Source organism: Bos taurus, chromosome 7 (assembly GCF_002263795.3).
Source record: "Bos taurus isolate L1 Dominette 01449 registration number 42190680 breed Hereford chromosome 7, ARS-UCD2.0, whole genome shotgun sequence".
NCBI classification, from domain to species: domain Eukaryota; kingdom Metazoa; phylum Chordata; class Mammalia; order Artiodactyla; family Bovidae; genus Bos; species Bos taurus.
Genome location: NC_037334.1, coordinates 95,939,415 through 95,963,307, shown reverse-complemented (window position 1 = coordinate 95,963,307; position 23,893 = coordinate 95,939,415). Strand labels below are relative to the sequence as shown.

General features: G+C 41.3%; 1 long non-coding RNA gene across 1 annotated transcript in view; it reads right to left on the bottom strand.

The window, feature by feature from the left end:
* Positions 1-23,893, bottom strand: part of LOC104968993 (uncharacterized) — a 192,618-nt gene that overhangs the window by 19,654 nt on the left and 149,071 nt on the right. The window contains exons 3-4 of the long non-coding RNA XR_009495407.1: positions 8,251-8,328; positions 7,899-8,007 (exon numbers count right to left, since the gene is read on the bottom strand). This is a non-coding gene — a long non-coding RNA (uncharacterized lncRNA). The remainder of the gene's footprint in view (positions 1-7,898; positions 8,008-8,250; positions 8,329-23,893) is intronic.

The window sequence follows — 23,893 nt, the reverse complement described above, 5'->3', positions numbered from 1 at the left end:
TTGCAAATAGTCAGACATGACTGAGTGACTAAACTGAACTGAACCCCCAGTGTGACTGTATTTGGAGACAGGCTCTTGAAGGAGGATTAAAGCCCAGTGAGATCATAAGGGTGGATCTGATAGGACAGGGGTCCTGTCAGAAGAGACACAAGGGACATCTCTCTCCACACGCACAAAGAGGAAAAGCTCCGTGAGGTCACAGTGGCAAGGCAGCTTTTGGCAAGCCAGGAAGAGAGACCTTGCCCCAAACCAAACTCCCAGCACTTGACCTATCCCAGACCTGCTGGCACCCAAAGGCTTGGGACACTGGGCTGTGGGCTGACTGGGGTGAGGTCGAAGCCCCCTCTGTGATCTATGTGGAGGAGGGAAGAGGGTCTCAGCAAGTTCTATCACGCACTTGGTTGCATCTGGTTTTACTGGCATAGCCCTTTGATTGTAAAGGGCTAAGCATCTTAGTCCGTGTTCTTCAGCACCTCTGTGAGCTTCCCATTGCTGCTGTAACAGATTAGCGCACTCTCAGTGGCTTAACACGACACAGATTTATTCTCTTATGGTTTCGAAGGTTAGAAAGTCAAAAATCAGTCTGACTGCTAACGTCAAGGTGGTCACAGGGGTTTTTCCTGGAGGGTCTGAGGGGGAATCTGTTTCCTTGCTTTCTGTGCTTTTGGTAGCTGCCTGCATTCCTTAGTTTGACGTTGTTTCCTCCATCTTCAAAGCACATCACTCCAATCTCTGCTTCCCTCTCCTCTGACCTGGCTGGCATCTGTCTTCTAAGGGCTGCTGTGAATTGCCCTGAGCTCACACAGATAATCAGCCCACCTCATAATCGGATCTCATCTGCTGTTCTTCTTGCCACGTGAGCTAATGTTCGCAGGTTCTAGGACATGGCCATGTATGGAGGAGTGTCAGCCTACACACCGGCCTCCCCAGGGTTCCATACTCCCAGGCAGAGATCCTTTATGGAGATCACCGCCACAGAGATCAGCTTCCTGTGGGTTTATTACAGCCTTCCTGCCTGGACTGAGTCTCTCTAATATTCAGGTCTCGTGCCACCTCCTCCCGGAAGCCTTCACTCACTCCTCCAATCCACTTTGATGTTCATACTACTTAAAAAGTGAACTTCATTATTTGGCTCTAATGTGTTAGGCTGCTGCTGCTGCTAAGTCACTTCAGTCGTGTCCAACTCTGTGTGACCCCATAGATGGCAGCCCACCAGGCTCCCCCATCCCTGGGATTCTCCAGGCAAGAACACTGGAGTGGGTTGCCATTTCCTTCTCCAGTGCATGAAAGTGAAAAGGGAAAGTGAAGTCGCTCAGTCGTGTCCGACTCTTAACGACCCCATGGACTGCAGCCTACTAGGCTCCTCCATCCATGGGATTTTCCAGGCAAGAGTACTGGAGTGGGGTGCCATTGCCTTCTCCAGTGTTAGGCTGAGTTCAACCCTATTTTGTTTTGCGTGTGTTTGTTTTCTTTCTGCAACTAAACTGTAAGTTTCCTATCTAAGTTTTGTGCATATCCCCTGCTTTCTTCCCCTCCATTACTTAAACAATTCCTTTAGCCTCTAGGTCTCCTTCTCAGCTGGACTCACCGATGCCCACAGGGTCTGTGCCACTCCCCATCTAAGTACCCGAACCCACCATGGTCCCTGCTTGTTCGTTCCCCATATTCCATCCTTGGCCTTGGTTGTGGGTCAGTTTCCTGCTTTGGTCCTGTCTGAGATACTGTTCTGAGAACCTTCCTGAATTGTTGAAACTTCTGTGACTCCACTGCCTTCCAAGACCAGGGTCCTGATCCTTTCAGTTGTCCTTCTTGGGACCTGCGGTTCTGCTGTTGAGTCTCTATCTTCCTGGTGACCAGGCCCCAGGTCTACGCACACAAACACTCCAGACAATACCTGCTTGATAGGAATCTAGGGGCTTGGGCTACAGCCTGGCCTTGAGGCTGAAGCCAGACCATTTACCAGGATTTTTCCACCTCACCCTGAGTTGCCCATGCAGGAATCATGCTTTTCTCTGTGTACATAGACATCCACTTTGGTATCTTAGGCAGATCTCCCGGCCCCTGGCCCCTGTGATGCTGCATGTATATAAATATCTCCTGTGAGCATTAAGTCCTCACCATTTATCCTGTTTCTGGGAGGAAGCAGCCAGACCTCATGATGGACTCTTAGATATAATGTGGCTCTCTCACACACCTAGCACAGATACAGCAGATGTTCAAAACCAGCACCAACTGATTGGGGGTTTGGTTTTCTCCTCCCTACCCCATATTGGCACCTTGAAGACAAAAGGTACTTTGTCAGGCACTCCTTCAGGGCTTCTCTGGTGGCTCAGAGGGTAAAGCATCTGCCCACAACACAGGAGACCTGGGTTCAATCCCTGGGTCAGGAAGATCCCCTGGAGAAGGAAATGGCACCCCACTCCAGTACTCTGCCTGGAAAATCCCATGGACAGAGAAGCCTGGTAGGCTACAGTCCATGGGGTCGCAAACAGTCGGACACGACTGAGCAACTTCACTTTCTTTCACTTTCATTCTGGTATGAGAGTTGTTTATTTTGTTGCTCCTTTTCTAGAAACATTAAGATTAGCCACAGTTGCCTTTTAAAATTCATCATGTGAGAGTTTGCTTCGTGAAAGCAATAGGGATACTCAGGTGAAAAACACTCTCCCCCCTTCAGGAAACCCCTAATCTAATGAGGCACACAGATAAGGACAGCAGAGACTATGACTGGGTCAGCAGGGTCAGCTGCAGCATGAAAGTGTGAAACCTCTCTTTAAAAAATCAGAATAAAAGTCCCCATTAACCCTATAATGTAAAGCTTCTTGCCACGCGTGTACTCTCTGCCTTTAGTGTCCTGGCGAATCAGTAAGGGATGGAAGTAAAGGGACTGTGGGCTGCCTACCTTTCCCTTTTTTCCCCTGTGCTATCATTTCTGGTGTGAGTGGTTGCTAACACAGGGACGTTGAGAAGAGTAGGAAGGAAGATGGGATTCCTTGCTCATTCTTCCTTGTTAGAACATCACTGGCTTCTTTCTGTCTTCAAAGCAAGTTCTAGCTGGAAAAGAAAGCATGTCCTTTTGGGCTTGTAAATACCACTGCTTACTCAGTAGTAGACGTGCATGCTCAGTTGCTGAGCATGTCTAGTGACCCCATGGACTGTAGCCCACCAGGCTCCTCTGTCCATGGGATCTTCTAGGCAAGAATACTGGAGAGGGTTGCCATTTCCTTTTCCGGGGGAACTTCCTGACCCAGGGATCGAACCCATGTCTCTGACACCTCCTGCAACGGCAGGCAGATTCTTTACCACTGAGCCACCTAGGGAGTCCCAGAGTTGCCAATGTTTTAGGTGGATGGAGCTGTTTAAAGAATGACACACACACACTGCATGGGTGTCCTCTGCTCAGGGGTACATTCCATTGTCCTATGGGAGTTCACTTCAAAACACAAATTTAAAGATGAAATTATCAGGAATTTCAAAGAGGTGATACCAGAGCATGAGGTAAAGTACAGGGCCCTCCAGAGAGCAGGGTTCTGTGTAAACTATACAGCTTGCACGCTCACAGGGCTGGTCTGAATTTCAAAATCCTATGAGAAATCCATGATCAAGACGTATACAGGGCTCCAGAGGAACAACTCAGTAGAAAGGAAGTAAAGAAGAGGACTTTCCAAGAGGGGTCGGCACTGGGGCTGAGGTCTCAAGGATGAGAAAGGCTTACCCAAGTGAACAGAGGAGGAGAAGCGCATTATAGCTGAAGAGACGGCAGGTGCAAAGAAGGCGCGAGGCATCATAAAGCCCTGCACGTGTGGGGAACTCAGCTGATGATGTGGCTGGAATGCTGGTGGGCGTGAGATCGTAAAGGAAGCTGAGACTTAAGAAATACCATGAGAATCACGTGAAAGAGTTTCAACTCTCCGTAAAGCGATGCAATTATCATTGGAGAAGTATAAGCAGAAAGGTGGCATTAAAGGATTTGTATTTGCAAATTTTCTCTCCGACAGCTACATGGGTAACGGGTTGAAAAGAGGGAAACTGTACCTAGAGAAGTCAATTGGAGGCCACTGCTGTGCTCTGAGAGGCCAAGACTGTGGAATTCTTTAGTTTTGTCCCTTTAAAATTAAAAAATACACATATTCATTGAAAAAGGCCGACCCATACTAAGGAACAAGAGTTAAAATATTAACTGAAAAATTTACTAAAGCACAAGGCCATTTACAGCAATAACAATCGCAATGGAGTTGGGCTCTTATATCAATGTTGAAGCTGCCCTCTTCAAAGCACAGGACAAATATTTTGACAAATACAGCTTAGAGAAATGCTTTTTCTGATTTGCTCTTTATCGTATTATTCAGTGATCCTTCCATTGCCATTGTCAAGGATTTACTGCTGAAAAAATTTATGCATGTTTTTGGCTCTGCTACTTTATCTTAAAGCAAGAGCTATGAACAACAAATCCACCAGGCAGGAGCTATTGTTCCAATATCATGTGATTATTGTTTAAGTTCTGCTTATTTAACTATGTAAGGAGTTGGAGAACGCAACCAAACCTTGTCTCATCCTGGCTTCCCCACTGCTGAGTTGTCTCTGCCCGAGAGCATCGGCTTCCCTGGTGGCTCAGATGGTAAAGAGTCTGCCTGCAATGTGAGAGACCGAAATTCGATCCCTGGGTCGGGAAGATCCGCTGGAAAAGGAAAGGCAACCCACCCCCTAGTATCCTTGCCTGGAAAATCTCGTGGACGGAGGAGCCTGCCAGGCTACAGTCCATGGGGTCACAAAGTGTCGGACATGACTGAGCGACTTCACTCTCACTTTCTTTCTAAGAGCAGCGGTTTACTGCTTCTCTACACTTTCGGTCTCTAATCCTTCTCAGGAAAATATCCCCCCATTAAATCTAATTCATCTGAGCTGCATTCTGTTGCCTTTCCAGGTAGCAGCGCACACAGCTAATGATGTGATCTGTGTGATGCCTGGGGGTCAGTGGGCAAGGTCGCCTGCACCTGCAGGGGCTGCCCAGGGTTCTGGCTGCGCCAGTCCCCACCCTCGGGCGGTCATTGCCTCCGTGCACCTGCAGACCATTTGCTGCACAGCAGCCTGCCTCACACATAAACAGGGACACTCTCTGCAATAAACATTCTTCAGCCCTTCCGAGTACCCACGTTCACTATATGCTGCTTCTCAAACGTTACTATGCTCATGCAACACCTGGGGGATTCATTAAAGAAGAGCATTCCACAGGTCTGAGACTCTGCATTTCCTACAAACTCCCAGACAACACCAGGTGGGTTCCTGAACCATACGCTACGTAACAAGGAGCTAGATAGCTCATTAACTCAGCTTGCTCTGGAAAAACAACAATATTTTGGAAATTTATGTGTGTGTGTTAGTCGCTCAGTCATGTCCGATTCTTTGCGATCCTGTGGACTGTAGCCCATCAGGCTCCTCTGTCCATGGAATTTTCCAGGCAAGAATACTGGAGTGGGTTGCCAAGCCCTTCTCCAGAAGATCTTCCCAATCTGGGGAATTGAACCGGGGTCTCCTGCATTCCAGGCAGATTCTTTACCCTCTGAGCCACCAGGGAAGCCTTGAAAAATTATAAAATTTCTTGATTTTTTAATATTAGTTACTACAGCGACTTCACACACACACACTAGATTAGTTACTAGAATGCCAGAAATAGTATAGGTAAAGTCCAAATTGTAAAGTCAAATTGTAGGTAAAGTCCAACACTCTTACTTGGCTAAGCCTGCCTCGGTTCTGTTATACACATCTAGTTAGAAACTTCAAATTATTGTTCTTGGTAACACTCTTTTAAAACCCATGTAAAGTGATTATAACTGACAGTTCCTATTATAAGGAACACTTGTCTGGAGTGCAGAGGACTAAATTTGGCTTTCTTGTAATCAAAGAAAGATCCTTGTCAAAGAGAGGTGAGAGCTGGTTATTTAGCAAGACTCTTGTACTAGATTGAACATACTCAAAGAAACATAATTATGTTGAAAATTATTATATTCTCATGGTCCTTGATGCAGATAAATTCTGCCATTAAAAGAATCCCTTAACCTAAAACAAAATATCCTTTCCTCCTAAGATTGTGACTAAACCATTTGCTCTAGAAACTGTTCCTGTTTCTTCCCAACTGTCAACAAATGCAGATTCAGATGAAATGTTCTATTTCCAAGTGGAAATAAATTTAATGGCAAATGTAAAAATGACTTTCAGACTAAGTGAAAAGTGGCATTTAATATAAACTCAATGGCTTTATAATTTCTTGAAAGAAGAAATGAATTCCCAAGACTCAAAACATTTTGAAAATGAAAACTTAAACCTCCTAGTTTTACACAAACCAGTTTTCAAATAATAAAAAGCACTGACACGCTATGAGACTGAAAGGAAATATATCTCTATTCAAATTCAAATTGTGGAAAATTGGGAATTTTTACAAAAGTGTTTATTTATATAAGACCCAAACACTTTACTTCAGCCTCTTTGAAAAGTTTATGGAACATTTGGCAATTTAGTACATCAATTTTTGTAATATGAGCATTAGATGAATCTAAATTGATTCACAGGGAGTGAATTTAACATTACTTAGAAATCTACTATCTTTAAAGTATTGTAACTGAACTCACTGTTTCCTGAATGAAAAGGTCATTGGAAGGAAGGGTAGTTGAAGTAACAAGCTGGAAAAGCTGGAAAAGAAAACGTCTATCTTTACAACAAACAGGGAAGAAAAAAGAATATGTGGGAAGACAACTTAGTGATTCTGGAGGCCTAAAAAATTACTGTTTTCATTTTCAAATAAATTATGAAAGTGAAATGCAGAATTCCATTACCATTTTTATGGAGGTCTTCCTTCTATGTTGCTGCTGCTGCTGCTAAGTCGCTTCAGTCGTATCCGACTCTGTGCAACCCCATAGACGGCAGCCCACCAGGCTCCCCCGTCCCTGGGATTCTCCAGGCAAGAACACTGGAGTGGGTTGCCATTTCCTTCTCCAATGCATGAAAATGAAAAGTGAAAGTGAAGTCCCTCAGTTGTGTCTGACTCTTAGTGACCCCATGGACTGCAGCCCACCAGGCTCCTCTGTCCAAGTGATATTCCAGGCAAGAGTACTGGAGTGGGGCGCCATTGACTTCTCCTTCTATGCAGAGCTAAAAAATGGGGGTGGGACTTTCTCCATATGGGGTAACTGTTGATCAATTTCACACCAATCCTTTCTCAGAAAATTGCATTAAGAAATCATGGCACAAAATACTTTGACCATGGATGAGTAGTTTTATAGTCAATAAATTGTAGTACATGGTGTTTCACATTAGAGAAAAGGGCAATCAGATTTCATGCTTCTGAGTGTAAATGGATTACTCTCTTGGGATCTGAATATAAATAATTTTTCTGGCCATTTTACTGCACTTTCATCCAGTTGGTAAAAGCACCTTTTTCCTTATCTGCATTGAAATTATTAGACTTAGACAACTACAGGTATCAAATGGCAAAACCTCCTGAACTGCTATCTTATTTTAATGAAGAAAATATAAATTTAACATAGGTTAGAACATCTAACTTAATTGTATGTACAGGTTTTGGTTAATAAAAGAAATAACAGCATTCTAGAAGCTATTGTTTCCTCTGAAGTGATTACAGTTTAGGTAATTACACCCAGGTGGTGGCTGGATTGTGGAACAAAAGTATGAACAGCCAGAGTTTCAATAAGGACAAGAAAGCTGAACTACACCTGTGACAAGCACTGTGCTATGTCTTCTACATTAAATACCACAAGAAAGATTATATGTAAGAAAGACTACTTTCCATGAGAACTGAAGCTTTTCCAAAACAGCTAAGCAAATCTGCCAGAATATTCCTTATTTAAATACCATATGTTACTAGCAACAAAGAATACCCTCACCTTAGTGGTATCAGGAATTGATCTTCAGTGTTTCTCCATCAACAGTTTCCTCCTGATTGATCTCGAACTATTTCTTGAAGATGAAATCTCTTCGAACATGTCCACAGAGCTGAAATTGTCAGTAGATTTGCCATGTATCAGGATTCATTAAGCTCAATGTTCTTATTACTCATTTTCTACCCACTTTTCTGCTTAAAAGACAGATGCATTTAACAAGTCAAAGAAACAGCCATTTTGTTCTGTGCCCAAACTATTCTCTACTCACAAAGAGGACACTCAAAATATTTACCAACTTATATGTGCAGCAGCCAATCCAGAAATAATATTTCTAACAGTTTCTTCTTATACTTACCAGCAGGACTATTCTTTTACTAGTCAGAAGTCTTCATCAGTCTCCCCAGCCAACCACTTTCAATCCTAGGTCTTTACCCTTTGAAAGACAAAATGCATTATTATGTTGTTGCAACTCTAGGCACCTGCAATAGACCTTCTGTGCTGCGGAGACAATGGCCCTGGCAGCTATAATGGGTTGCTATTAAATATAGGTTAATTTTGCTTTCTATACAAAGAGCTGCTTTACTAGCTGATGTGGTGAATTAAATGAGGGTCTTATTTTCTGAAAGCAAAACTCTATTGCTTAAATAACCAGAGCAATTATAGAAACAAATAACACTCTATGTTCAGTAATAGCTGAGGCAGCTTGACACAGTGAAAAGATCATAGGCTTTAAACTCTAATAAATCTTGGCTTGAAGGCAGCTTTCCTACCTCAATGATCTTGAGTGTGTTCTGTAATATGGAGATAAAAATACCTTAGGGTGTTTTGCTTGAGACTTACATGGTATACATAACGTATAGAGAGGGCTTAACACAGTGACTGGCTAACACTGTAGGTGCCTGGCCAGTTGGAGCTCTTATTATTCCTCTTCTCCTCTTCCCTTTCTGAATTCACCCCTGATTAATTCCTACTAGGTAGGCATGCTTTTAGTCCCTCTGCAGATTTTCATGAGACACTGGGAAGATGGGCCAGCCCTCTGAAAGTCCTAACTGTCTCTTAACTTTTAGATCCTCTATCAGAAACAGAATGCTGAGTGGAATTCATCATAGAACTGATCAGATCAGATCAGTCGCTCAGTCATGTCCGACTCTTTGCGACCCCATGAATCACAGTACACCAGGCCTCCCTGTCCATCACCAACTCCTGGAGTTTACTGAGACTCATGTCCATCGAGTGAATGATGCCATCCAGCCATCTCATCCTCTGTCATTCCCTTCTCCTCTTGCCCCCAATCCCTCCCAGCGTCAGAGTCTTTTCCAATGAGTCAACTCTTCGCATGAGGTGGCCAAAGTACTGGAGTTTCAGCTTTAGCATCATTCCTTCCAAAGAAATCCCAGGGCTGATCTCCTTCAGAATGGACTGGTTGGATCTCCTTGCAGTCCAAGGGACTCTCAAGAGTCTTCTACAACACCACAGCTCAAAAGCATCAATTCTTCAGTGCTCAGCCTTCTTCACAGTCCAACTCTCACATCCATACATGACCACAGGAAAAACCATAGCCTTCACTAGATGAACCTTTGTTGGCAAAGTAATGTCTGTGCTTTTTAATATGCTATCTAGGTTGGACATAACTTTCCTTCCAAGGAGTAAGCATCTTTTAATTTCATGGCTGCAGTCACCATCTGCAGTGATTTTGGAGCCCAGAAAAATAAAGTCTGACCCTGTTTCCACTGTTTCCCCATCTGTTTCCCATGAAGTGATGGGACCGGGTGCCGTGATCTTTGTTTTCTGAATGTTGAGCTTTAAGCCAACTTTTTCACTCTCCACTTTCACTTTCATCAAGAGGCTTTTGAGTTCCTCTTCACTTTCTGCCATAAGGGTGGTGTCATCTGCATATCTGAGGTTATTGATATTTCTCCCAGCAATCTTGATTCCAGCTTGTGTTTCTTCCAGTCCAGCGTTTCTCATGATGTACTCTGCACATAAGTTAAATAAACAGGGTGACCATATACAGCCTTGACGTACTCCTTTTCCTATTTGGAACCAGTCTGTTGTTCCATGTCCAGTTCTAACTGTTGCTTCCTGACCTGCATACAAATTTCTCAAGAGGCAGATCAGGTGGTCTGGTATTCCCATCTCTTTCAGAAATTTCCACAGTTTATTGTGATCCACACAGTCAAAGGCTTTGGCATAGCCAATAAAGCAGAAATAGATGCTTTTCTGGAACTCTCTTGCTTTTTCCATGATCCAGCGGATGTTGGCAATTTGATCTCTGGTTCCTCTGCCTTTTCTAAAACCAGCTTGAACCTCAGGAAGTTCACGGTTCACATATTGCTGAAGCCTGGCTTGGAGAATTTTGAGCATTACTTTACTAGCATGTGAGATGAGTGCAATTGTGCGGTAGTTTGAGCATTCTTTGGCATTGCCTTTCTTTGGGATTGGAGTGAAAACTGACTTTTTCCAGTCCTGTGGCCACTGCTGAGTTTTCCAAATTTGCTGGCATATTGAGTGCAGCACTTTCACAGCATCATCTTTCAGGATTTGGAGTAGCTCAACTGGAATTCTATCACCTCCACTAGCTTTGTTTGTAGTGATGCTTTCTAAGGCCCACGTGACTTCAAATTCCAGGATGTCTGGCTTCTAGGTCAGTGATCACACCATCGTGATTATCTGGGTCATGAAGATCCTTTTTGTACAGTTCTTCTGTGTACTCTTGCCATCTCTTCTTAATATCTTCTGCTTCTGTTAGGTCCATACCATTTCTGTCCTTTATCGAGCCCATCTTTGCATGAAATGTTCCTTTGGTATCTCTGATTTTCTTGAAGAGATCTCTAGTTTTTCCCATTCTGTTGTTTTCCTCTATTTCTTTGCATTGATCGCTGAAGAAGGCTTTCTTATCTTTTCTTGCTGTTCTTTGGAACTCTGCATTCAGATGCTTCTATCTTTCCTTTTCTCCTTTGCTTTTTGCTTCTCTTCTTTTCACAGCTATTTGTAAGGCCTCCCCAGACAGCCATTTTGCTTTTTTGGCATTTCTTTTCCATGGGGATGGTCTTGATCCCTGTCTCCTGTACAAAGTCACGAACCTCATTCCATAGTTCATCAGGCACTCTATTAGATCTAGGCCCCTAAATCTATTTCTCACTTCCACTGTATAATCATAAGGGATTTGATTTAGGTCATACCTGAATGGCCTAGTGGTGTTCCCTACTTTCTTCAATTTAAGTCTGAATTTGGCAATAAGGAGTTCATGGTCTGAGCCACAGTCAGCTTCTGGTCTTGTTTTTGCTGACTGTACTGTATAGAGCTTCTCCATCTTTGGCTGCAAAGAATATAATCAATCTGATTTAGGTGTTGACCATCTGGTGATGTCCATGTGTAGAGTCTTCTCTTGTGTTGTTGGAAGAGGGTGTTTGTTATGACCAATGCATTTTCTTGGCAAAACTCTATTAGTCTTTGCCCTGCTTCATTCCGTATTCCAAGGCCAAATTTGCCTGTTACTCCAGGTGTTTCTTGACTTCCTACTTTTGCATTCCAGTCCCCTATAATGAAAAGGACATCTTTTTTGGGTGTTAGTTCTAAAAGGTCTTGTAGGTCTTCATAGAACCGTTCAGCTTCTTCAGCATTACTGGTTGGGGCATAGACTTGGATTACTGTGATATTGAATGGTTTGCCTTGGAAACAAAGAGAGATCATTGTGTCATTTTTGAGATTGCATCCAAGTACTGCATTTCGGACTCTTTTGTTGACCACGATGGCTACTCCATTTCTTCTGAGGGATTCCTGCCTGTAGTAGTAGATATAATGGTCATCTGAGTTAAATTCACCCATTCCAGTCCATTTCAGTTTGCTGATTCCTAGCATGTCGATGGATTGTGGTAATTCTTCCATTTTATATACATTTTGCTTTTCTATAGCTCCAAACTCTAAGCCCTCACCCGTAAACCACCTTGCTATATATGATAAAGGCTCTGAGAGACTTCAGCAGATGAGATCTGGCAGGACAGAAGGAGGAGAAGCAGCCTGGAATCCATACACAGGAATTTGGGCATTAATCTACAGTTTATAGGAAGTGAATTAAAAGGCTTAAGCTATGGAGTAATCAGGGTTATTCTGTGCAGGCAGGACAAACCGAAGGTAGGAAAACCGGTGGTAGGGAAATTAATTGGGTATAATTTGAATGGGACATAAGAACCTAATCCAGTGGAAATGAAGACAGATAGGGGCTGAAGAGTTGAGATAATATATAATGTAAATAGCAATAAAAACAATTGAATATAATGGAGTCTAGAGGACATCCAGTATAAAATAATTGCTTCTTCTGTAGCACACGGTATTAGTGGGCTAGGGCTACTGTAGCAAAATGCTACCGACTGGGTGGATTAAACACCAGAAATTTATTATCTGGTCCCATCACTTCATGGGAAATAGATGGGGAAACAGTGGAAACAGGGTCAGACTTTATTTTGGGTGCTCCAAAATCACTGCAGATGGTGACTGCAGCCATGAAATTAAAAGATGCTTACTCCTTGGAAAGTTATGACCAACCTAGACAGCATATTGAAAAGCAGAGACAGTACTTTGCCAACAAAGGTCCGTCTAGTCAAGGCTATGGTTTTTCCTGTGGTCATGTATGGATGTGAGAGTTGGACTGTGAAGAAAGCTGAGCACCAAAGAATTGATGCTTTTGAATTGTGGTGTTGTAGAAGACTCTTGAGAGTCCCTTGGACTACAAGGAGATCCAACCAGTCCATCCTAAAGGAGATCAGTCCTGGGTGTTCATTAGAAGGGCTGATGCTGAAGCTGAAACTCCAATACTTTGGCCACCTGATGCGGAGAGTTGACTTATTGGAAAAGACCCTAACTCTGGGAGCGACTGGGGGGCAGGAGGAGAAGGGGACGACGGAGGATGAGATGGCTGGATGGCATCACTGACTCGATGGACGTGAGTTTGAGTGAACTCTGGGAGTTGGTGATGGACAGGGAGGCCTGGCGTGCTGCAGTTCATGAGGTTGCAAAGAGTCAGACAAGACTGAGCAGCTGAACTGAACTGAACTGAACAGTTGTAGAGGTTAGAGGTCCAACTCCGAGGTATCAGTCGGCTTAGTTTCATTCTCAGGCTGCTTTCCTTGGCTTGCATATGGCCACCTCTTCTGCTGTGCCCTTCCACAGCTGTCCCTTGATCTGTGCTGTGTCCTGATCTCTTGTAAGAACACCAGTCATAAAGGATTCGGGCCTACCCTAACAGCCCCCTTTACCTTATACCTCTTTAAAGGCCTATCTCCACATACAGTTATATTCTAAGGTACTAGAAGGTGAGGTTTCAACATATCAGTTAGGAGGGACACAATTCATCCTGTAACACACATCTTATATATTAATCGCACTTAACCATGACGGTGCGTGCATACATCGGTACTGGTTACTAAGCGACTGCCTCTCAGTTCCAAACCTGCCTGTGAGGCTGGAGCTGGGGACTCCGCCATTTTCTGCTTTGTCATCCGGTTGCTACCGAGGCTCTGCCAATAGAGGGCGCTCAAGAGAAATGACAAGGCTTGATAAGGGAGGAGGAATCTGGGCTCCTCCTCCAAACTTACGGGTTAATGATCCCAGATTCTGCCCTGTGTTTCTCTGGTCCTATCGGTGAAAGTTGCTTCCTACACTGAGTTTCTCTGTATTAACTCTGTATTAACTCCGTGTGTCCCCGTTTGCCTTTTCAGTCCTCCAGTGCCTTTCAACCAATTTCCTATATAACATTTTGTCTGTTAAAGTAAGTGAGGTTATTTTGTTTTGTTTTCCCAACTGAAGTAACATCTTCCTTTTGTGAAATTCTTCCCTCCTCTGCTTCATGCAGTGAAGGGGTTACCAACTGTCTTATATTTACACAAAAATTAATATCAGAGGAGTGAAAAATGGCCAGCATTAGTTATCATCTAGGGGGCATCAGAATTCCATACCTATGAAAAATAATGAGCAGAAAAAACCCAGCAACCTGTTATTAACTTTAACAGCTCTGTCTTGCAACTATGACAGAAGGCACACCATAGAAGAAAGAGTACTGTTTCTCAGTCACTAAGTCGTGTCCAACTCTGTGCAACTCCATGTACTGCAACATACCAGGCTCCTCTGTCGTCCACTATCTTTCCAAGTTTGGTCAACCCCTTCATGGATCACAGCCTCATCATGGTGAAGATGCTTGTGTAACTCAGTGAAGCTATGAGCCATGCCATGCAGGCCACCCAAGATGGACAGGTCATAGTGAAGAATTCTGACAAAACATGGTCCACTGGAGAAGGAAATGGCAACCCACTCCAGTATTCTTGCCTGGAGAACTTCATGGGCAGTATGAAAGAGTACTAGATTTACCTTAAAAGACCTCATTTCTATCTGCTCTCTTCTACCTTCATCACTTGCTGTTTGGTGTCTTCTCAGAACATTGGTTTCTAATCACAAAGTTTTATTGAGGAATAAAATAATAAATGCAAAAGTCTTATGACAATTCTATAGCATAAATGATTGCACACAGAGTGCCTCTTAGCCTTCCCCTTTATTCTTCTCCTTGGTATCCATAGTTCTCATAGTATTTAAATTTGGGCAAAAAAATGTATAAAACAATAGTGGCATTAATATATGTGGAATGCTTATCCCATGCTAGATACCATGCTAAATACTTTCTGGATATTGTTTCCTTCACAAGAACCCTGTCGTGACAGTGCTAATATTATCCCCAGATTGCTGAAAGGGAAACAGCAGCACTTAGAAAAGGTGCGTGTGTTACACTGTACCATAAAGATGGTGGAACTAGAATCTGAACCAAAACACTCAAACTCTAGGTCTGTGTTGGAAAGTTTCCTAGCTCACTTAATTTCTCAAAATACATTTGCAATAGAAAAAGAACTATTTCAAGAGGAACTCCTTTCTTTCAAATAGAAACTGTCGTGCAAGTCATTTACCAACATTTAACTTAACTCCAACTCCCAGTAACAACTCCCTCCTCCGCCCCAAATGACAGTATAAAATAAGAATCAGGGAAGAAGGATGACCAGATACTGAAAAGAACAAAACAGATGTTCTCCAGTGGGATAAAGAGCTTTTATATTTTAAGGTGGGGTGTTCTGAAGGAAGTAAGGACCATTTAAAGATTTGAGGACTAAGGACTTCCTGGTGGTCCAGTGGTTAAGAATCTGCCTTGTAATGCAGGGACCATGGGTTCCATCCCTGGGAGGGGAACTAAGATCTCACATGCTGCAGAGTAACTAAGTCTGAGCCACAACTGGTGAGCCTGCAACTCCAGAGCCCTTGTGCCCCAAGTACTGAAATCCCTGTGCCAGAACTTGTGCATCATAACTAGAGAGTCCGTGCACCGCAATGACAGATCCTGCATGACACAATGAAGACCCTACGGGCTGTAGCCAAGACCCAGTGCAGCCAAATGAATAAATAAATAAGTAACTGAAAGATTTGAGAGTTATGTGAAGAAATCACTCTAACAGAAATGTTTCGAGCTTCACTCACCCTACCTTTACTTTCCTGTTTTCCCTTGCTTGTGTTTTGGGGCAGGGATTATCAAGAGCTTTAGCAGTGAAATTTCCTATCTTCCAAATTATACTGAATCATAAAACAAACAATAGAATTTTAATACACAACCTTATTTCATGCTTTGACATTCATGATACTTGTTAAACAGCCAATCAGTGAGAATGTATATTCATATTTTGATGGTTTCCAGTGTGTTAAAATTGGATATGTATCACATTTGAATGTGTTTGCTAGCTAGTTTTTAATTACAGTCTTAAAAATAACTATTTGAACATATTTCAAACACTTGCAATGAATGCTTGCTGGGCCCCCGAAGCACCTCTGAGGAAGTATCACAGATTGCAAATCACTGATGGAGGGAAATGCAGGCGTCCGGCTGCTCACCCCCGTCCAGTACACAAGGAGATGGCTTTCTCTGCTTCCTGAGTACATTTATGCTGGCCCACGCTCCTGGCAAAGGAGCAGGCGTTGGGCTCCATCCATCTTAGACACACAGAGTCACTTATCCATATGCTCAGGGTGTTTAATGCTGTGTCCCTGCACAGTCACAAATTAGTCACTTTCTGCTAGTGACTATGAATATAAAAGAGGCATTTTTTGAAATATGGATCTTATTTCAACAATTAGGCATAGAGAACCAATAACCATTTGTTCTTCATTTATTATATATCTAAATGAAATAGCTTCAGTTTGTGGCCTGCATACATGCTAATGAAAATATTTCACCCCTTATGACTGCTCCCAAAGTCCCAACTCTAAAATAAGGAGAGTAGATAAAAATAGGGTAGAAAACTTGCCTTCCTTCCTTTCTCTCATTGAGGCCACTGTGCTGAATTTATAGAATTATAGAATTTCTGAGTCAGAAGGAAACTAAGAAATCACACAGACTAATATGTTTAGAATTCTCTAAAAGAATTCCCCAGAAAGAATTTCTAACAGCCTTTGATGGAACATTCTAGTATGAGGAGCTTCCTACCTCATTATTCCACCCAAGTATTTATGTAAAGTTCTCCCTTCGATTGCATATGCCACTGTTTACCAATCACTAGTTGATGGACATTCAGGTTGTTTGCAAGCTCTTTTCACAAAAAAGTGTTACAGTGAACTTACTGGTGAGTATCTTCCTAATTCTAGGTTTATTTCATTAGAGAAGACTCTCACAATTGGAATTGATGAGACAAAGTATATGTGCACATTTTGTATTTTAACAGATAATGCTGGATTACTTTTCAAAAAGATTGTTGTAATTCATATTCTACCAAAGACGCCTATTTCCCATTGGATTTTTATCAAGTTTTTAAACGTTTGCCTGTCCACCAACTGAGTTTTTATTATTATCTGTGTTTGGTCTTCTGTGATTTTTAAAAAATTTTTTTATTGTCATTGTAGAATTGTTTGTCAGTTTGTCTTTGGATGGTTTATATTATCAATTTGAATGAGCTCTTACTTGATTAAAGGTTGATCTTTCTACTGATACTCATGGAACTTAGTGTCTAACTTCTTTTGTCATTGAAATATGTTGATTAAACACATACAAGGAAAGGAAATAAAATAAATCTCCTTTAGAATCACACCAATCAGAGATGACCATCATTTCCAATTTGATCTACTTTCTTTTTTAGTGTCTAACTTCTAACTATCCAGCCTTATGTTCTCTGAACAGATTCATTACTCAAAGATTCTCTGAAGATGTGGTGCTTGCTCATAAATGAATATCTCACCCTAGAAGTGATCTGTATGGTATAAGGCTTTGCTTCTCAAAGTGTGGTTCCCTGATCAACAGAACTAGCATCATCTGGAGATTTTTTGACCACACAATCTCCTGCCTCATGCAGTGTCTACTAAATCAGAATCTTCTGCTGTACAGGATATCCAAGTAATCTGCATGCACATTAAAATTTGAGAAGCACCATGATAGAGCATGAAGGATCTTTAGCTTTTGCCCCAGTTCCAAAATTTGTATTAAAATTATCATAGCTTTTTAGGTCACAGTAACTAAATCTTTTATTCTGGTTATCAAATAAAACTGTTGATAAATTGCTTCCTGACCTGTATTCACTTAGTAATGTTTTGTACCTAAATATATGATTTTACATTTATTCTCATTAAGTTTTATTATATCCATGTAAAATCATCATTCTGATTTATGATATACTTGTTGAATACTGAATCTGCATTTTAATACAGAGGCTCTCATTACTCAGCTTTTGGGGAAATTAATCTAAAACCTTTAGTAAATAAGTGTGGTAAGATTCCAGATAAGTCCCTTTATATTTTCCTTTGTCTTAGTGAAAGTGAAAGTGGCTCAGTCGTGTCTGACTCTTTGTGACCCCATGGTCTACACAGTCCATGGAATTCTCCAGGTCAGAATACTGGAGTGGGTAGCCGTTTCCTACTCCAGAGGATCTTCCCAATCCAGGGATCAAATCCAGGTCTCCCGCATTGCAGGTGGATTCTTTACTAACTGAGCTACCAAGGAAGTCCTTTCCTTTGTCTTATGGACACATTAGATCCAGTTAAGATGAATCTTAAGACAGGCTTAAGAGAAAAGAGAAGGAAGGCCATGTTCACAATATAAACATTTAACTGAAGATATTTATCCATGTGTTGGGACTTGACTGACTTTGTTATTGGTTTTTCCCCAAACAATAACCTGTTGACCACTCATTCTCACAAGCTGCTTCTATGACAGATCCAGGCACCAAGTCACAGAAGGAATTTGGGGATCATGTGGCTGCTTCAAAGCAGCAATGGCTAGGAACCACGAGTGCAAAAATGACTCTGGTCCCTGGAATGATGAAGTTTTTAAACACAGATAGGAGACATTTGAGAACAAATGACAACTCCTCTTTTAAAAATATACACAAACTCTGGTCTGGACAGAATGGTGGAGACCTCTTTCTCCTTGCTCATTCCCCTAAATATTAACTACACTGGAAATAACTCAAGAGACAGCCAGAGGAGACCCTGATGGGTGATAAGAAGGGAAACTTGTTTGGGACCCCAGACAGACAAAACAGCACAATGGCAAGGCATTTTGCAGGTCCTACCCAACAGAAGAAGGTGATTCAAACTTGGCATTTCCCTGGCCCCCAACCTAGCAATAGATGGCAGCCCAAGTGGACTCATTCCTGCTCTGGGTTGAAAGGGAACTCCTCTGAAAACATCCTTCTGAAATCAGCCTGACACATTGGGCAAGAGGAATAGAACTAGAGACCCTCCGAATAATACATGGCCAAGAAGATCTCTCAGTTGCTGTCAGGCTAGGGACTACCCTTCCACTCCTCCCAAGTACCAAAGCTAGTGGGATAAACAGGCAAAAGGGACCCATTACAACATGTGACTTGGCTGCAAAGCCTCTCTGATCTCATATACTCTGCCCAGGGTCATCGTGGAGCTTGAGGTAGGGGGTTACCATGAAGGGGACCCTATCACAACAAATGCCAGACTAAGATGCCTCTCACCTCCTCTTGAAAGAGACTCCCCTTCTTCACTGGGACAATTATCAAAATCAGGAAGGAAATAGCAGATATCACTACAAATCCTGCAATTATCAAAAAGATAATAATGGCCTAAATCAAATCCCTTACAGTGGAAATGACAAATAGATTCAAGGGATAAGATCTGATAGACAGAGTGCCTGAAGAACTATGGACGGAGGTTTGTGACATTGTACAGGAGGCAGTGATCAAGCCCATCTCCAAGAAAAAGAAATGCAAAAAGGCAAAATGGTTGTCTGATGAGGCCTTACTAATAGCTGAGAAAAGAAATGAAAGGCAAAGGAGAAAAGGAAAGATATACCCATCTGAATGCAGAGTTCCAAAGAATACCAAGGAGAGATAAGAAAGCCTTCCTCAGTGATCAGTGAAAAGAAATAGAGGGAAAAAACAGAATGGGAAAGACTAGAGATCTCTTCAAGAAAATTAGAGATACCAAGGGGACATTTCATGCAAAGATGGGCTCGATAAAGGACAGAAATGGTAGGGACCTAACAGAAGCAGAAGATATTAAGAAGAGGTGGCAAGAATACAAAGAAGAACTATACAAAAAAGATCATCATGACCCAGATAAGCAAGATGGTGTGATCACTCACCTAGAGCCAGATATCCTGGAATCTGAAGTCAAGTGGGCCTTAGAAAGCATCACTACAAACAAAGCTAGTGGAGGTGACAGAATTCCAGTTGAGCTATTTCAAATCTTAAAGATGATACTGTGAAAGTGCTGCATTCAATATGTCACTAAATCTGGATAACTCAGGAGTGGCCACAGGACTGGAAAAGGTCAGTTTTCATTCCAATCTCAAAGAAAGGCAATGCCAAAGAGTGCTCAAACTACCGCACAATTGCACTCGTCTCACACACTAGCAAAGTAATGCTCAAAATTCTTCAGGCCAGGCTTCAACAGTGCATGAACCATGAACTTCTAGATATTCAAATTGGATTTAGAAAAGGCAGAGGAACCAGACATCAAATTGCCAACATACGCTGGATCATCGAAAAAGCAAGAGAGTTCCAGGAAAGCATCTACTCTTGCTTTATTGACTATGCCAAAGCCTTTGACTGTGTGGATCACAACAAACTGTGGAAGATTCTTGAAGAGATGGGAATACCAGACCACCTGAACTGCTGCCTGAGAAATCTGTATGCAGGTCAAGAAGCAATAGTTAGAACTGGACATGGAACAATAGACTGGTTCCAAATAGGGAAAGAAGTACGTCAAGGCTGTATATTGTCACCCTGCTTATTTAACTTATATGCAGAGTACATCATGAGAGATGCTGGGTTGAATCAAGCACAAGCTGGAATCAGGATTGCCAGGATAAATATCAATAACCTCAGATATGCAGATGACACCATCCTTATGGCAGAAAGTGAAGAAGAACTAAAGAACCTCTTGATGAAAGTGAAAGAGGAGAGTGAAAATGTTGGCTTAAAACTCAACATCCAAAAAACAAAGACCATTGCATCTGATTCCATCACGTCATGGTAAATAGATGGGGAAACAATGAAAACAGTGGCTGACTTTATTTTTTTGGCCTACAAAATCACTGCAGATGGTGACTGCAGCCATGAAATTAAAAGACACTTGCTCCTTGGAAGAAAAACTATGACCAACTTAGACAGCATATTTAAAAGCAGAGACATTACTTTACCAATAAAGGTCCCCTTGGTTAAAACTATGGTTTTTCCAGTAGGCATGTATGGAAGTGAGAATTGGACTATAAAGAAAGCTGAGCACCGAAGAATTGATACTTTTGAATTGTGGTGTTGGAGAAGACTCTTGAGAGTCCGTTGGACTGCAAGGAGATCCAACCAGTCAATCCTAAAGGAAATCAGTCCTGAATATTCATTGGAAGAATTGATGCTGAAGCTGAAACTCCAATACTTTGGCCACCTGATGCGAAGAGCTGACTCATTTGAAAAGACCCTGATGCTAGGAAAGATTAAAGGTGGGAGGAAAAGGGGACAACAGAGGATGAGATGGTTGAATGGCATCACCAATGTGATGGACATGAGTTTGAGTAGGCTCCAGGAGTTGGTGATGGACAGGGAAGCCTGGTGTGCTACAGTCCCTGGGGTTGCAGAGTCGGACACGACCAAGCAACTGAACTGAACTATGAGCTACTTTATGATCTATGATCATAAGTTTGATAACTAAGAATAAATTAATCAATTACTTGAAAACCCTCAAACTACCAAAAGTCAACCAAGATGAAAAAGATGATCCAAATAGTCCTCATAATATTTTTAAAATTAAATTCATAAAGAAGAAGTTTATGAAAAATAAATCTCCAGACTCAGATGGTTTAACTGGAAAATTCTACCAAACACTTAAAGAAGATTTAGCACGAATTTTACACAAGCTTTTTTTTTTCTTTCAGAAAATAGAAGAGGGAATACTTTCCAAGTCATTTTATCAGTCTATTATTACCTTGATAACAACCAGACAGATATAGTACACAGAAGAAACTACAGATCAATATATCTCATGAATTTAGTTTTTTAAAAAAGAAATCCTTTAGCAAATCAAATATGAACATGATTTAAAAGAATTATACCATGATCAAGTAGATTTATTCCAGGCAAGCAAGACCAATTCATCATTCCAAAATCAACCAGTGTAATTCATCATATCAACAAAGTTGTTTAAAAATCAAGAAAAATCATATAGTTGTGTCAGTTGACATAGAAAAAACATTTAATATAATCTAACACCCATTCATGATAAAACCTTTCAGTAAGTTAAGGAACTGTCTCACCTTGATAAACACAAAATCCTACAACTGACATCATACTTCATGATGCAGAACTGAGCACTTTTCCTCTAAAATGAGGAACAAGGAAAGGACATCTACTCTCAGCACTCTATTCAACACAGTACTGGGACTTCTAGCCACTAAAGTAAGTAAGTAAGGGAAAGAATAAAGACATATACAGACTCAAAATGACAAAATGAAATAATTTCTGTTTGCAGATGACATGACTGTCTACATGCAAAATCCTAAGAAATGAATAAAAAACAATCCTAGAATTAGTGAGTTAAAGTCATAGCATATAAGATCAACACACAGAGATCAATCTCATTTTCATATTCTAATAATATATGTGAAACTGCAATTAAGTTGAAAATACTTCAGTATACACTTAACAAAATACATGTAGCATCTGTATGCTGAAAATTAATAAATGCTGATGAAAGAAATAAAAAAGGACTCAAATAAATGAAAGCATATACCCTTCATTTGGAAGACTCAACAAAGTGAAGTTTGCAATTCTCCCCAAAGTAGTCTATAGGTTTAATTTGATTCCTATCAAGACCCAAGCAAAATTATTTGTTATTTGTTTATGACATAGACAAACTTATTCTGTCATTTATTTGAAAAGCACAAGCAGAGAGATACATAAATCAGTAGAACATAATAGAGAACCTAGAGATAGACCCACACAAATATGCTGACCTAGTTTTTGACAAAGGTGCAAAAATAAATTTATGGAGGAAACTAGCCTTTTCAACAAGTGATGCCAGCCAGAGCAACCGGTGTATAGGCAAAAGGATGAATCTTGATCTAAACTCCATAACTTATATAAAAATTAACCAGAAATGGATCATTGACAGAAATGTAATAAAACCATCAGAAAAACAAAAAGGAGAATATTTGGGGAATCTAGGGCTAAACAAAGAGTTCTTAGACTCAACATCTCAGAAAGTATAATCTGTAAAAGGAAGATTTGATACAATGGACCATATCGAAATGAAAACTATTGCTATGCGAAAACCCTTCTTAAAAAGATGAAAAGAGAAGCTATACAACAGAAGAAAATAGTTGCAAACCATATATTTAATATATGACTAGTACCTAAAGATAATCATGATGGTGTGATCACTCACTTAGAGCCAGACATCCTGGAATGTAAAGTCAAGTGGGCCTTAGACAGCATCACTACAAACAAAGCTAGTGGAGGTGATGGAATTCCAGTTGAGCTACTTCAAATCCTGAAAGATGATGCTGTGAAAATGCTGCATTCAATATGCCAACAAGTTTGGAAAACTCAGCAGTGGCCACAGGACTGGAAAAGATCAGTTTTCATTCCAATCCCAAAGAAAGGCAATGCCAAAGAATGCTCAAACTACCGCACAATTGCACTCATCTCGCACGCTAGTAAAGTAATGCTCAAAATTGTCCAAGCCAGGCTTCAGCAATATGTGAACTTTGAACTTCCAGATGTTCAAGCTGGTTTTAGAAAAGGCAGAGGAACCAGAGATCAAATTGCCAACATCTGCTGGATCATCAAAAAAGCAAGAGAGTTCCAGAAAAACATTTATTTCTGCTTTATTGACTATGCCAAAGCCTTTGACTGTGTGGATTACAATAAACTGTGGAAAATTCTTGAAGAGATGGGAATACAAGACCACCTGACCTGCCTCTTGAGAAACCTGTATGCAGGTCAGGAAGCAACAGTTAGAACTGGACATGGAACAACAGACTGGTTCCAAATAGGAAAAGGATTACGTCAAGGCTGTATATTGTCACCCTGTTTATTTAACTTATATGCAGAGTACATCATGAGAAACGCTGGGCTGGAAGAAGGACAAGTTGGAATCAAGATTGCTGGGAGAAATATCAATAACCTCAGATATGCAGATGACACCACCCTTATGGCAGAAAGTGAAGAGGAACTAAAAAGCCTCTTGATGAAAGTGAAAGAGGAGAGTGAAAAAGTTGGTTTAAAGCTCAACATTCAGAAAATGAAGATCATGGCATCCCCATCACTTCATGGGAAATAGATGGGGAAACAGTGGAAACAGTGTCAGACTTTATTTTTGGGGGCTCCAAAATCACTGCAGGTGGTAATTGCAGCTATGAAGACACTTACTCCTTGGAAGGAAAGTTATGACCAACCTAGATAGCATATTGAAAAGCAGAGACATTACTTTGCCAACAAAGGTCCGTCTAGTCAAGG